Below are 15,222 nucleotides of genomic sequence, written 5' to 3'. Positions count from 1 at the left end.
TAGAAAACCAGTGAAATGTATGGGTGGTAGATTGAGAGTTAGAAGGTATAGAGAATCTAGAATCTGAAAAATTAGCTTTATTATAAATAGTTTAATGAATCAATTCTCTTCTTTTGTGTGTAAGAAAGAATTAGCAATAGGTGGGTCTGTGGTTGTGCACTTATCCCACTTCTAATTTGGACTTTTCTTCATCTTCAATATCTTGAACCCTTGAGCTCCAACTCCTTTCTTTGTGGAAACTCTTGTGCCAGAAAAGACATTAAGTCTATGGCCATGCCACTCTGAACAAGCCCAATCTCGTCTGATCTCAGAAGCTAAGCAGGGTCGGGCCTGGTTAGTACTTGGATGGGAGACCACCTAGGAGGACCAGGTGCTGTAGGTGTAAAAAATAAAAAATAAAAGTAAGGGATTGTAAGCTGACAAGGTCCTTGCAATCTGTGAGATCAACCAAGGGTTGCCTCGCCTAAAAAAAATAAAATAAAATAATTAAAAAGAAAAAGAAAAAAAAAAAGAAAGGACAGTAAAATAGAGCAGAGAGGAGCTAAGAATGTTCCTCAGGGCTCCGGGCTCCCTTCTCTATTCCCCTTCTGTATCTCTCTGAAGGCCCAAGTACACGGCATTATCCAGGTAGATTTGTCACTGCTCAGTGTCACAGCTGTATCTCAATTAGTTGCCTTTCCTTTCCTTCACTAATTCTTTTCTTACCCTGATTCCAACAACTGAGGTTATCCAAAGGAATAAGCTACTTTATTGAAGTATGATTGACATAAGGCACATATACAATGTATACAATTTGATGAGTTTGAAGTATCTATCTTTAGAACCATCAATACAGTCCATGCTATGAATATCTCCATTGCCTCCAAATATTTCCTCCCACACTCTGTATCATCATCATCATCATCATCATCTTCATCCTCCTCCTCCTCCTCATCATCATTTTTAGTGATAAGAACACTTAACGTAAGATCTACCTTTTTAATAAAGTTCTAAGCATACAATAAAATACTGTTTACTATAGTTTCTATGTTCTACAACAGATTTCTAGGACTTATTCATCTTACATAACTAAAACTCTGTACCCTTTGACTAACATCTCCCCATTTTCTCCTCCACCCAGTCCCTGGTACCCACATTCTACTTTCTGCTTCAGTGAGTTTGGCCATTTTAGATCTTCATATAAGTGGAGTCATGCAGTATTTGTCTTCCTCTGTCTGGCTTATTTCACTTAGCAAAATGCCCTCTAGGTTCACACATGTGGCAGGATTTCTTTCTTTTTAATGGCTGAATAATGTTTCATTGTATGTATATGCCATGTTTTCTTTATTCATTCGTTTCTTGGTAGACATTTAGTTTGCTTCCTTGTCTTGGCTACTGTGAATAATGCTACAATAAAAACATGAGTGCAGATATATCTTCCAGATTCTAACTTCAGCTCTCTTGGATATATCCCAGGAGTGGGATTGCTGGATCATATGCAAGTTCCTTTTTTAATTTTTTGAGGACCCTCCATACTGTTTCCCATGATGGCTGTACCAATTAACATTCCTACCAACAATGTACAAGGATTCCCTTTTCTCCTCATCCTCATCAGCACTTGCTGTTTTATAATAACCATCCTTACTAGTTTGAAGTGATATCTTATTGTGGTTTTGATTTTCATTTCCTTGATGATTAATGATGTTGAGCATCTTTTCATACACCTGTTGGCCATCTGTATGTCCTCTGTGGAGAAATGTTTGTTCACGTCTTTTGCCCACTTTTTTAGTCAAGTTATTTGAGTTTTTTTGCTTTTGAATTGTAGAAGTAGCAACTGTTATTTAAAACTATGTGTATTGTGATAACAGTAATGCTTTTGGTGGAAAAAGTCAAGTCAGTTTTCCAGCATTAGGGAACAGAGCTAGGGAAGAAAGTGATGCCTGAGCAAGCACACATTTATTGCATAACCACTATCTAACTGATTGATTATAGGTCAAATAGTAAAGATGGATCACTGAAAACTGGTAACACTGCAAAATATCACTGGTGTACTGGAGTGAACACCAGGTCCCACTGTTCTGTGTGTCTATCCCTAGCTACTTCGTGCTGTACTTCTAACTGCTTGACCCTATGACCTTCTTCAGAGATTGGCTTTGAGCTATTGGAGCTGCTTTACTAGCATGCAGACAGCAAGAAGTGTCCAGGGCAGCCAGTAGCTGATGACTAAGGTGTGGGAGCGTGAAAGCCCCACTCCTTGGTCACAAGGCAGGACAAACGCTGAGGTATAATTTATGTTCCAGAGCTCCTCACAGAATCAGGCTGGAACTGGGACTTTGCCTGAAGTCCACTAGAGCTTGACTTCCTTGACTATTCTGCCTTGCTACCCTCTCTCCTTAACTGGTTTCTCCTGAGAGAACATCCTTACTGAACTATTTGCTCAGGAATCCTTATCTCAGGGTCCACTTCTAAGAAATTCAACCTAAGAAAAGTATTATGACTGTCATAATTATAACATTCATGATAGTTAATATTTGGCTTACTCTATGCCAGACAATATTGTAAGGTATGTATATATAATTTATTCTCACAACACTATGAATAGGTACTAATCAGCACAGCAGTTGACTTACATAAGAGTTTACAAGATATAAGGCCTACTCAAGTGTCATCCCAGAAATTCCCTTCAAAATTTATAACTGATTTCTCTTTTTTCTTCCCCACTTCCTCTCCACAGTCCTATCTGGGCCCCATGATAGTGAGTCAGCACCAGTGAATATCCAGATGGTCTTTATACTTAAAAAGCTTTAAAGTTCCTGCCTAAGGGAAGATTGGGGAAAGGGGCTCTTCACATACCACCTGCTCCAAATATACAGATGAGAGGCAGAAGAGGGCTGGCACTATGGACACCAAGATATTAATAGTCATGGAAATGTTGGCTAGCCCTTTTGCAATAATAAATATGATAATTTTAGGTGGGAAGTGGTAAAATTAGACATTTTGTATGATAATATTAAAATACATCAGTTTAGAGAACTGTAGAGATGTTAGAGATTTTAAATTCAATTTTGTCCCATTCTTCTCCCCACATGTACTTTACTTAAAGAAAACCATAGCTTCATCATGTGTAAATCACTAATTTATAAAGTCTTATATGATTAGAGATTCCATTGCTCTTGAAATACCATGATCTTTTTTTCCCCATAAATTAAGCCAAATTTTCAAATCTCTCATGACCAGCTGACTATTGAATACATTTAGCCAAACCCTCCATGCTTGGTTATATTTCTTTTTGTCTCATTTTATTTGGAACTAGAGAATGGTCTCTCACCATTGTCAGGATAACCGTCTTTCATACATTGGAAAACTATTATGTTGTTTTCTCTTGAATTGCTAAAATAATTCCCTTCTTTGTGTAGTTCTTTGCTTTTAGATCATTTACTCATTTGCTATCTTCAGGTTCCTTTCTAAATTCTTCTTCTTCTTAAGTGTACAGCCCAGAACAACATAGTAAGTAGGTGTATTTCATACATTAAGTAAGTGATCAAAGTCTGTGAGTATCTGATCGCTCTGCCTAATATCTTGGTAAGTTTACTTTAGACTTCTTTCTGAAGTGTTGCATTAATACCCGTGTTTCCAATGCTAACCTACTGAATGAATGAATGAATAAATGAATGAATAAAAACAAGAACAGTGTACTATAGCTATGTTTTATTGCAAATCATAAACTTTTTTCTGACTTTTTAAAAGCAGCATAGATAAATCACTTTTTCCCTGGAGTTAAGACCTGGTATCATGGAAAGAGAAGTGATCTAGCATCTTGCAAAAAGGATTTAATACTTGGGTTTGAATCTGGCTCTGCTATTTTCAGCTCTAGAAACTTAAGCAACTTGCTTAAGTCTCTCATTATTTCAGTCTCTTCATCATCAAAATGGGAATTTTGATAGCTACTTTCAAGGCTGCTTGAAGGTTGACGTGTGTGTAATAACTTGGCCATCAGTAGCCCTTTAACAAATAGTTGCTATTAATGTCACAGACTTTCAGTTTCAAAGAGAACCCTGGAGTCTTGGTAAGACGGCTTTGGCTTTCTTGAGAGGAAAGTTTGCTCCGATACTGTCATATTGTTTGAAAAGTCTTTGCCTTACAAAAAAATTTACTGATTCATTTGAAACAGTGTGTAGTATAATGAAAGGAGTACCAAATTTGGAATCAGGAGACCTAAATCTCTACCTTCCTCTGCGGCTAATTATCTTTATAATCCTGAGCTGATCACTTAACTTCTGTGGGCTACCGTTTCCTTATCTATAATAAAATGAGGCAGTTGGAACAAAGCATTTTAAGGTCCCTTCTAAAATTTTGTGATTCTGAGATTAAAATTTTTTTTTCATTTTATGTTAGTCTCTGGTATACAATACAATGGTTAGACATTTATTTAATTTATGAAGTAATTCCCCTGATTAGTCTAATACCTGCCTGGCACTATACGTAGTTATTATAATATTCTTGACTATATTTCCTATGCTGTACTCTATATCCTCCTGACTGTTTTATAACTGCCAATTTGTGCTTCATCCCTTTACCTTTTTTACCCAGACTCCCAACTCCCTTCCCCTCTGGTAATCACCAGTTTGTTCTCTGTATCTGTGAGTCTGTTTTTGTTTAGTTTGTCCATTCCTTTTGCTCCTTAGATTCCACATATAAGTGAAATCATATGGTATCTGTCTTTCTTTGTCTTATTTCATTCAGCCTAATACCCTCTAAGTCTATCTAGATTATTGCAAATGGTAAGAGTTCATCTTTTATGGCTGAATAATATTTCATTGTATATATGTACCATAAGTTGAGATTCTTTTTTGAAGAATCTCATGGGAGCCCTAGGGTAGGTGAAAACAGCTGAGATGGTGATGCGTAGGAACAGCTCCCTGAGGCACAGGTCCAGGACAATCTTCAAGAGACAGAGAAGAAAGATTCTATAGTTAAAACTAAATTCAAAAAGAGAAGCCAAAATATCGCTCTTTTAATGTATTCGAGAATATGGATTCTCACAGGATATTTTATAGAGCTCAATGGCATTAAAATCCTTGATGCATGTAAATTACATATTCCTAAAGTACTTCTAATGGTGTTATTGCCCCAAATCTTTGAACCAGCTAGCATTAGGTTGAAAGAAGAAAGAAAGGAAGTTATGAGGGTAAGAGGGTTCAACTGGTTGGAATCAAGATGGTTAATGACACTTTTTTTCCCTTTTGTACTTACGACCTCTGCATTAGATGCTTTTTATTTTCCAGGGGAGAGATTATTTTCATTACAATCCTGAGACATGTGCAAAGAGTGACTTCCAGCTGAGACAGACTTACCAGAATCTCTGTTGGGAGACAGAGCATTAAGATACATATTGTGCTTTTACTCTTGTGGAACCTAGAAAATGGAGAGAAATGACCTATCCCAGCTCATTTCACTACAGCATATGTTGCCTGCCAGAGGAGGGACTGCTACCTAAATAAAAATGGATCCAGTTTTCATTTTTTACCTAATTACTATCTTTACCTTTCTTTCATGCCCTCTTCCAGTTGATATGGATCTGGGAAAACTAGGTTACTTTTCATTGTCAGTGAAAATATTTTAGTGTCATAAAGACAAAAAAATTACAGTCTCTTTTTTTTACAGATAAAATACTTTTTGTGCTATTGTGCAAAAAGAACCTGAGAGAAAAATAATACGTGATTCATTTATTCATTGAAAGTATAAGTACACTCAAGATATGCTATACATAAATTTAGAATTGCTAAATTAAAAATGTATGAGATAATACTGTTGAGATCTCTGCTTCTGGTTTCGAAACTTTTGACATTCGTTCATTTAAAAGGATATCGGCAGAATTCAGCAGGGGATGTTGAATCCACATTACAAAGAATACCAAGAACAAATACATGAGTCAGTCACTGCTTGCAATTTTTCACTGTCTAAATTCCTCAGTGACAAGGAGACTTACTGAAAGAACTTATATTTTGTTAGAACATTGGAAAAGAGGAACAACTTGAGAGCAATGCTTTTTAGAAAAGTATGTTTTTGCTTTGAAAAACATGATCACACACAGAAGAGGGAAGAATTTATTTTTCATTGCACCATTTTTTCAATGAATGTATCAAAAATATTCAGGCCATAATTTAAAAAATTATTTGAAATTTAAAAATTATTTTTACTGAGTATTCTCTAAAACTTCATTTTGAATAGAGAAGACATACACACTTAAAATATTCAAATGCTACAAAATGAAATAGAGCAAAATGTAAGTGTTCTGCTGCCCAGTCACCAAGATCCCACCCTAGAAGAAACCACTGTCGTTAGTTTCTTGTGGGTCCTTCTGGTGGTATTCTTTGCATTTATACTTGTTTATATTTATATTTTCCCTCCATTAGTAGTAGACTATATACATTGCATCTACTTTGCTTTTTTATTTTTTTTTCTGAATGGTTCTTAAATTTAGTATGTATAAGAAAAACAACATTGGATATCCTTAGCCAACAGAGCACAGGCCCATAAGTTACCAGTGAGACTTCCACCTCCTCTTCTCTTCCATGCATTAATATGCATGTAGTCTTCTGTTTTGGAGTAGGGCATGAGGGAAGAAAAGGAAGGAATTTTGGGGTGATGGTATCTGTAGCTGGTGTGGAGCTAAGGATGGGAATTATTATTAATAACCTTGGACTGAGTTATGTGCCCAAAGTCAGAAAAGTAGCAGTAAGAAAATAATGGCACTATGTTTTTAGGGATGATTTGGAGGATTTATGGGAAGTAGGAGATGGCTAAAGGTTAATTTCTGGGAAAGAAGAGCCATTTCAGAGTGCTCGGCACCAAATATGGCACGCAATTGGAGAGAAGACCAATCTACCTCCCCTTGGAAACAAGCAGTGATTTGACACTCCTCAAATCTGCAGACAGAGAATGTAGAAAATTATAAGCCAGAGTAGACAAGGAAGAAAAGCAGACACCATGCAGTTACAGACTGGTTTGTGGGCATGTGTGTGGTGTCCTTTTGGGGAACTCCCCGAAATAACTTGGGGACACTTGGAGATGTGCTAATTACTAGTCATCAAACCAGTTGGAATTCTTACCATCATAGTTTGGGTGTATAAATAGACTGTAACTTTATTTTATACTCCCAGTCTGGTGAGGCCTGGGGAACTTGGGTTATAAGTAAGTCAAACTGGAAAATACTAAATATACAACATATGCAATATTTTGTAACAAGGTGGTGGAGTGGAATATCTGATTGAAAAACAAAGAATTATTCCAGTTGAAGTACTGGATCAGGTTTAAGAAGTAAGAGACTGAGAACTAATAGATAATCCTCACACTACTCACCCTTCTCAGGAATATAAAAGGGTCGAGAAGGAGATTGAAATATAACTTCTTTGGAGGATTTCTTTGAAGAGCTGTACTGAGAGTCCATGTGTTCTACAAGGACAAGCTCTGAGGGATACTTCACTTTAAGCCAGACTTTTAACCAGACTTCCAAAGGAGTCTGATATGTGTTCCCCAAGATTGAAGGACACTGTAGACTGGTATCCGACTTTCCTCTAAGAAATCTCCAGCAAAATAGTTTGGCTGAGTCACTGAGATAAGCTGAAGGAGAAGTGGTGTTAAGACCCACCAGGATGCCTAGAGTTCACTGGGGCTAACGACAGGTGAGTATTTCCTGTGGGTGTGATGTGAGCCATTAGTGAGAAAGCATAGAACTGCAGGCATCCCAGGTCCTTTCCAAAAGGGCTGTAGAGAGAAGTTGGAGGGACATATTGCTAGATTACTAGCAGCTAGGAAAACATAAGTAACCAAGTAGTATAGAGGCACCCAGGTCCAGAAAACTTCCCATAGCTATTTCTGAGCAATTGAGTTGGTCCTCAAAATAACCCACCGATGTATTTCTCAACAGAACCAGCCTTAAGCAGCAGCAAAGCCCAGGGAGTGCTGCTACTACATGACTAGACAAAGAACTCTCATTCCTCTTTAACTCTCCCCTTCTCTCTAGCAATAGCCACTCCACACTTGAACAGGTGAAAGAAGAGGAAGAATAGAAGCACTGAATAAGAGGAGAGAAGAAACTGACCACATTCCATGGACTTCAAAACTTTACAAGACAGCAATTGTTAACATGTTGTATTTGTAAAATCCATGGCAAGTAGCATCTGTAGAAGATGGCTAACTACACTTCCGAAAGCCCATGAGAATTGAGGAGTTGTTAACATTTCATAATTGTTATAAATTCCCTGGCCCACAAGGACAATTCTGTATTCAGTCATCAGTGACCATACCCCCCTTGGAGAAGCCCTGCTCTGGGATAGATACCCCTTAAGTCTGTTTTGAATAACAGTAGACTTCAGAAAACGGGTGAAACTATGATCTGAAAGGCTGACTCTAAATCAGACCTTCAGGAAACCACAGTGAATTATCTGGCAATTAAACATATCCCATTGATAGAGCCCGAATCCAGATCAGCCTCAGGGCTTTGCTTTAGGATTGACAAAATACAAAACTGGAGTCCAAGCAGTTTTGTTCTGGGGCCGCGGTTCCCACCTACTGCCTTCTTCGGTAATCCTCTTTCAATGGGAGGAGGTATCAGAAATGCCACTTCCGCTACCATGCATCAGAAAGCAATAGAGTTCACGATGTTTATCCTGCATCTTCAGAAACCAAGCGTCTCCCATTCTAAGACTTTCAAACGAAATTCAAAACAGCGGCCTTGAGGCAGAATTTCAAGGGAGGCCCCTACAAAGCCCGCCAACTCCATGGTTTCCAGTAAAAGGAACTCCTGCTCCAGTCTTTTGAAACCTGGTTCAAGTAAAATACCATTCTCATACCAGAGTTTGAATCACATTTCCTCTGTCCACACAGCTTCTATAGTCTTGCCAGAGAGAGCATTTACCCTTCTACTTCCTGATTTAAGAAAAAAAAAAAAAAATCTGGCTGGCCTATTTTAATATGCTAATTATCTCCATCTGTAAGTGCTTCCTAGCCTCTTTAGCTTTTCTTGGCCAAATCTCAAATCCCAACATCTCTTCCAAGGGAAAAAAATGGGTAACTGTCTTATGACCAGAAGCCAAGGTGCATAAAGTGAGAATTAAACTCTTCCATATCTAAGCATCAATATGGTACAAATTGGCAACCAGGATTTTAACACTAAATCTTTTTAAAGATAATAAACCTTACATAATTTTTTTAAAAACTTGCTTCCTTGAAAAACAGTGCCCCAAATACTTAACTCATGGAGACCTTATCATACAGTTTCCTAGACATATCAAAACATCAATATCAGCCCACAAAAGTGAAGCATGGATGCTATAATGTTGTTTCTAGGCTTTCTAGACAGGGGTGTCTAACATCTACTCTTTCAATGCTATGGACCATGACTGTGTTGTCTTCAGACCTTATGTTTAGCTATAAAAATTACATGGGCTACTATATGAAGCCTCATACTGTGTAATGAGGAAAATAATAGCATCTCTGAAAAACGAACTACACTTTCAAAATAATATGCTTTTTTTGACCTCTTTGAATTTGTTTTTAAAACTGAGAGAAGAAGGATTAAAACAAAGGTCCACCATTTTTAGCAGAAGCATTATTTTATACTTTCTGTTTGGGTAGGAAGTGGATGGATTAAAGTCAAAACTTGTATAATTTTCTGACAGGTGTGTAAGGACAATTATTTTTAAAAAGTCTTTTTAACCATTTCATGGAAAGCATGCTTTTGTTTTCCTATAAATATTTTTAGAAGTCAGAGAACATATTTTATTTCTTTGTTTTAACTGTTAGAAAATCTTCCAGAGTTCACAGTACTATTTTAAATTCTGCCATACTTACCATTTTTACTCTCCCCACCAAACACTGGTTTTGTCAACTAGCCAGAAAAAACTCTTGGGGGGAGATACTATGGGTTGGAAGAAAGGCGAATAACAAAACAGAAAATAGAACCCAGAGTGATAAAGACTCTCAATTGACCAAACTTCAGTCAGGCTCCTCCAAACTCACTTCTCAGCTATGCCTCCACCTTGGCCTACCTTCGACAAAAACCCTGCTAAGCCCGTTTAGCAAGAATCCCCCTACCCTTCAAATCTTCTTTTAGTACTTTTCCATCTGCTGACCCTCCCACTCTGGCTATAAACCCCTAGCTGTCTTTGCTGTATCAGACTTGAACTCAATTTCTCTCCCTACAGCAACAGTCTTACATAAAGTCTTTCCTTATCATTTTTAATGAGTGTCGGAATAATTTTTCTTTAACAATGGCTATGAGTAGCTTACACTTTAGATAATCATTAAGCTTATCCAAGTTTCATTTTCAGCCCTTAAAACACAAAGATTAGACTTAGTACTTTAGTCTTAAGTGGCTCACAGCAAATACGACATTGATTGAGGCCTCATGTTTTACATTAATAATTTCAGCATTTTTTGCATCCTATTTACTTTGTAATATTTTAAGTCCTGCTTTAACATAAAAATAAGGCTAAATTTTTCACTAAAGATTAAATCCACCATGTTTATTTTGTGTCTTAGAAACCTCTCTGGCACACTGCCGCCTGCAATTTGAAAACTATGGCACTAGATACATGCCATTTAACTGTAGAAAACAAAATAAAACTACATGTAACACCTACTCTTTCAATTCACTTTCAATTACATAAGTAATACTTAAATATATACTCACTGTGAAAATTCAAGTTAGTTTTTTTTTTTTATTTCACTCCCTTTTCCCAGGGAAAACCACTGCAGTTTGGTGAGTATCACTTCATATATTTTTAATTTAATTATATACATATATGTCATTTACTATCTCATGAAAATAGCAGATTGGATACTATAATTGCTAACAAAGCTTTTTTATTTTCTAAAATTTTCTGAAAGAACAGTCCACTGTCATATAGTGTCTTTCTAAAATCTAGAGTGACTTAACTTTATTTTTCAATCACATTTATGACTGAAATTCACATTCAGCAGTAACAGGCTCATGAATTTAAGGAGTAGGTAAATATTAACCTTGGCAGAACATGTATGTTAATTTTTATATATGCCATGGTGTATTTAAAAATATTATATTTAAAAACATAAATACAACCATATTTCTTATTTTATTTAACATTGTAATGAGAAACTCCAATAGATTTTTACAAAATAAATTTTTAATTGCTTTTGTATCTTTCCTTTGCTCTTAGAAATAACAAATCCATTATTCGAAAGGCAGCAAAGATCATGGAACTCAAACTGAAGTCTTGCTTTAATATTGCTGTGAAATTCTGCTCTGGGATTTTTCTCTTTTTATTTTCCTTAAGGCTATATTTAAAAACATTTATTAGACTTAAAAATTGGCTACATTGCCTGAGAAATCTGGAACCTGGAGATATCAGCCATCAAAGAAGGAAAGACTAAGTAGCTGGGTGAGATATAATTTACATGAACTGGGGGCCTCTAATGGTGTAAACAGTGGTCTTGCCTGACTAGGCTTAGATTCACATTTATCCTGTCCTTTTTATTGTTCCTTAAGCTTAGCAAGACAAACATTTCCCCTGGCTAGAAGCTAAATCATATTGAACAGATCAATTTTATTTGAGGTCATAAACAGCAGTGCAGCCATAATAGGCTTTTGCATATTTATTGAATTATGTTTTTGTGAACCTTGAACTCTCTTAGGCCATTAATTTATGCAGCTGTCAACAGGTTGAAGGAATTCTTTAAGAGCTTTACAATGTTTGGGGTGGGTATTTTTGAAGAAAAAAAAGTCTTTTATTCTAAAGTAATGCATGTTCATTGTACAAAATTTGGATATATATATACAAAGAGACAAAAAGTAATTTTGCTATTCAATAATAATTCTTATTGAGAGATACTGTTAATTACTTATCTAATGGTTATTTCCATTTTTTCACATCTAAAAGTGGCATACGCCCAGCCTCAAGGGGTGATTCGTGATTAGTCTAAAAACAAGTACAAACAATACCATTATTCTTTCTGTGTTTAAGGGTGTGACTCGGTTCTGGTCTTTGAGAAACAAAGGAAGACTTCTGAGGGTTTTGGCAAAATTTTGCTTCCTGAAAAAAAGGTTGCATTTTAGGGGAAAGCCTTTTTTGCTAACATCCAACTTACTTCCTTGTTTGAATGCAGTCCTGTGAGTATGTTAGGCTTGGAGCTGCAGCAGCCATTTTGCAACCACGGGCAACAAGCTGAAGGCAAAAACAAACACGCTAAGAACAACGTAATAGAAGACTAGAAAGAACTTTGATCATCGACAATAGAGTTAAGCTGTTGAATTAATGCTATGATAGCTTACCTTTAGAATTTTTGTTAAATTATCATTAAATATTCTGTTTTAGTAGCTGTTAACTCAGTTCTATTGATTGACCCTAACTCATTAAAACTGATACACCTACTATGAGCATTTTTTGATGTATTTCTTTTCATATTGTTAAAATAAAATGGAGACCAGGCTTGAAGATCCCCCATGCAGACAAAACTATTTAAGCCACATAAGCAAAAGTTAGTCTAGCTAATTTCATAAACATGAGCAAAACTTAGGTTATTTATTATCAATGCCTCTGATAATCATAAATGAAACTAAAGTCATCTTCCTAAAATAATCACTTTTAACCATCCCCTACCATCTGGAGACCTCCACTGTAATAAGTAGTAATTACGAAGATTAAACAACTTCCTCATTTTTAGTTTATAAGCTATCTTATAATGTCATGTCTCTGAACTTCATACTGTTTTCAGATTTGAAAGTAGTTGCCCTGTTTGTAGTTCATTTCTTGCTTGATAAAATATATCAAGTACAGTTCTCTGAATTTTATTTTGACAATATGTAAATACTTTTAAAAATTTGAGATCACATGAAGCACACCATTTTTGTATTCTGCTTTTTTCCCCTTGAATATTATCCTAAGTCAATAAATATTTCTTAAAAACATAATTAAAAATTTGGTAACAATATTCCATTATGCTAATGTATATTTATGTTCAACCATACTTTTATTGTTGGAAATCTAGGTTGTTCCTTTTTAAAAATATAAGTACTCCAGTAAGAAAATTCTTGTACTTATTATTTTTTTAAATTATGTTCTGAATTTTTGCTTTACAATATATTTCTAGAAGTGGATGTTTTGCAATTGTTTAGGTAAGACTCTATTGCATTCCTGGTATTTGAGAGGAAGGATCTCAGTAGTAAATTGGTTTGTCTTTTCTCTTACCCAAACACTCCCAGCACTCACACTCTCCTCTGTGGCTTAATGTTCATCACCAGCATCTGCAGTGGCAAAGACCACAAACCTCAGAGCCTTCACATGCAGTTGCCTTTTATTTCTGGAATACAAGGCAAATGGTGTGGATAACTGTGTCTGAGACCTGAATGATGTTAATCATTAGAATGGGTGTTTAGAGTTATAGGTTGTGCTATTGTAGCACCAAATGATTCTGAGTGACAGTGGCACTCAGGTATTCTTTAATACATCTACATTTTTTTATGTGTTTGTGTTATGCAGGACTAGCTAAAGTGCAGGACCCGAGCCAGAGGCTCCCCTTGCTTGGATATAAGGGCAATATTTAAGTATGTTTTTGAATGAAGGCCATTCATTATTTTAAAATAAAGAAAAATAACATTTTAACCTATATTTTTCAACCAATATTTAAGTTAATGAATTTTGTCAATAACTGTATATGTGTAGAGGCACATGAAGTTTGAATTCTTGGTTTGCTTTTATTTGTGATGATTGATGACTCCTGCATATGTTTACCCTATTGAAATGATCATCAGGAATTCATAATGAGTTTTTTCGATAGATATAGATGCATAGCAATTTCTGCACACATGTGAGTAAACATAAAAGGCCATTGTGGATTCAGGCACCAGATGGATTCTACATAAAACTTTATCCCATAAGAGATTTATTTTGAACGATACAATTACTAAAAGCATACTGACACATTCCAATTTCTCTGCTCAAGCTTTGTTTTTTATGGGATTTGTTGTAGTCTTTGGTGCTATTACTCAGTACATATGATCCCATTATCTCAAATTGATTAAAATGCTAAGACTACTATTTTGTGTTACTATACTTTTTTGTGAAAGTAGAATGAATTTAAATAACATTAAACAAACTATATACGATTTGTGTTGATGGCATTTGTGGCTGGTTTGTAGAAAAATCCATACTCTATGTAAAAATCAATTTCTTCTCTGTTAATATATTCCTGCTTGTTGATATTGTAGGATGAGTTTGTCCCATTCACTCTGAGCAGGGAAAGAGAGTGTCAAATGAATGGGTGTGGAGAACTAGAAATCAGGCAACTTGATTTTTAGCTCTAGTTCTGTCACCAATGATGAATTGGCCCAAGTTACTTCATTTCTCTCATTTATGCAATAAAGTAGTTTTCTGGATGATCCCCCAGGTAACCTGAATTGCCAGGTCATTTGGGAAGGGATTTGAGGAGTATGCAATCAAGGTGAATATTCCTGGGTGATGTGGTGTCAGGGTGCCTGTGAAATCAGTCATAAGAGTCACAGGCAGGGGCTGTGTCTGCAATGATCTCCTATCATTGCCAGATTGTTTTGTCTGTAAAAGCAGGAAACAAAAGCTTCATCAATTCAGAAAGGTCACATCTGTTATCTGTGACAATGCTGCTAAGGATCCAAACGGAATTCTTTTTATATGTGGAGATGACTTTTTAAATGCAAGCCACTTTATTTCTTTACATGTCTTATTATAATTATCCCCACTGAGTGTAAGATATAGCATTATCAAGTTGGAAGATAGATTAGAAAATTGGTAGAAAAAAATGTTCACATATAGGGGCCAAATAGGAAAATAAAATGGCAAATATAACCTCTGGCCATTAAACAATTATACACTTTATTTTGCTAGAGTAGAGACAGTCAGTAAAAATGACTGAGGAGTACCCTAAAGGAAAAAAAGTCAATAGGAAACAGTGGATCCCCTGACTGCTGGAGAAATGAGGAGTAATAAGATGAGATCCAGGCAGTTCGCTTCCAATCTGTTTGGTAGAGCCTTAGATGTGATCATGGTGCTTTGATAGCTGAAAAAGCTTCCTTATTTTAATACAGATGCACAGCATGAATGCTGTGTGTGTGTGTGTGTGTGTGTGTGTGTGTTTAAAACAAATCATATTTTCAAATCTTAGGTAATCAGAATGAACATTTATGGAGCATTGTCATGTGCTAGGCATTGGACTCAGCACTAACAACAG

The 15,222-nt window shown here is 36.0% G+C and overlaps 1 pseudogene; it reads left to right on the top strand.

The window, feature by feature from the left end:
• Nucleotides 1–263: 263 nt before the first annotated feature.
• On the top strand, nt 264–382 carry LOC120601283 (uncharacterized; annotated as a pseudogene).
• Nucleotides 383–15,222: the final 14,840 nt, after the last annotated feature.

The sequence above is a fragment of the Pteropus medius genome, unplaced genomic scaffold (genome assembly GCF_902729225.1).
Source record: "Pteropus medius unplaced genomic scaffold, Ma_sr-lr_union100, whole genome shotgun sequence".
NCBI lineage: Eukaryota > Metazoa > Chordata > Mammalia > Chiroptera > Pteropodidae > Pteropus > Pteropus medius.
The sequence above is the reverse complement of the archived record's forward strand: the minus strand, read 5'-3'. Positions and strand labels throughout refer to the sequence as shown.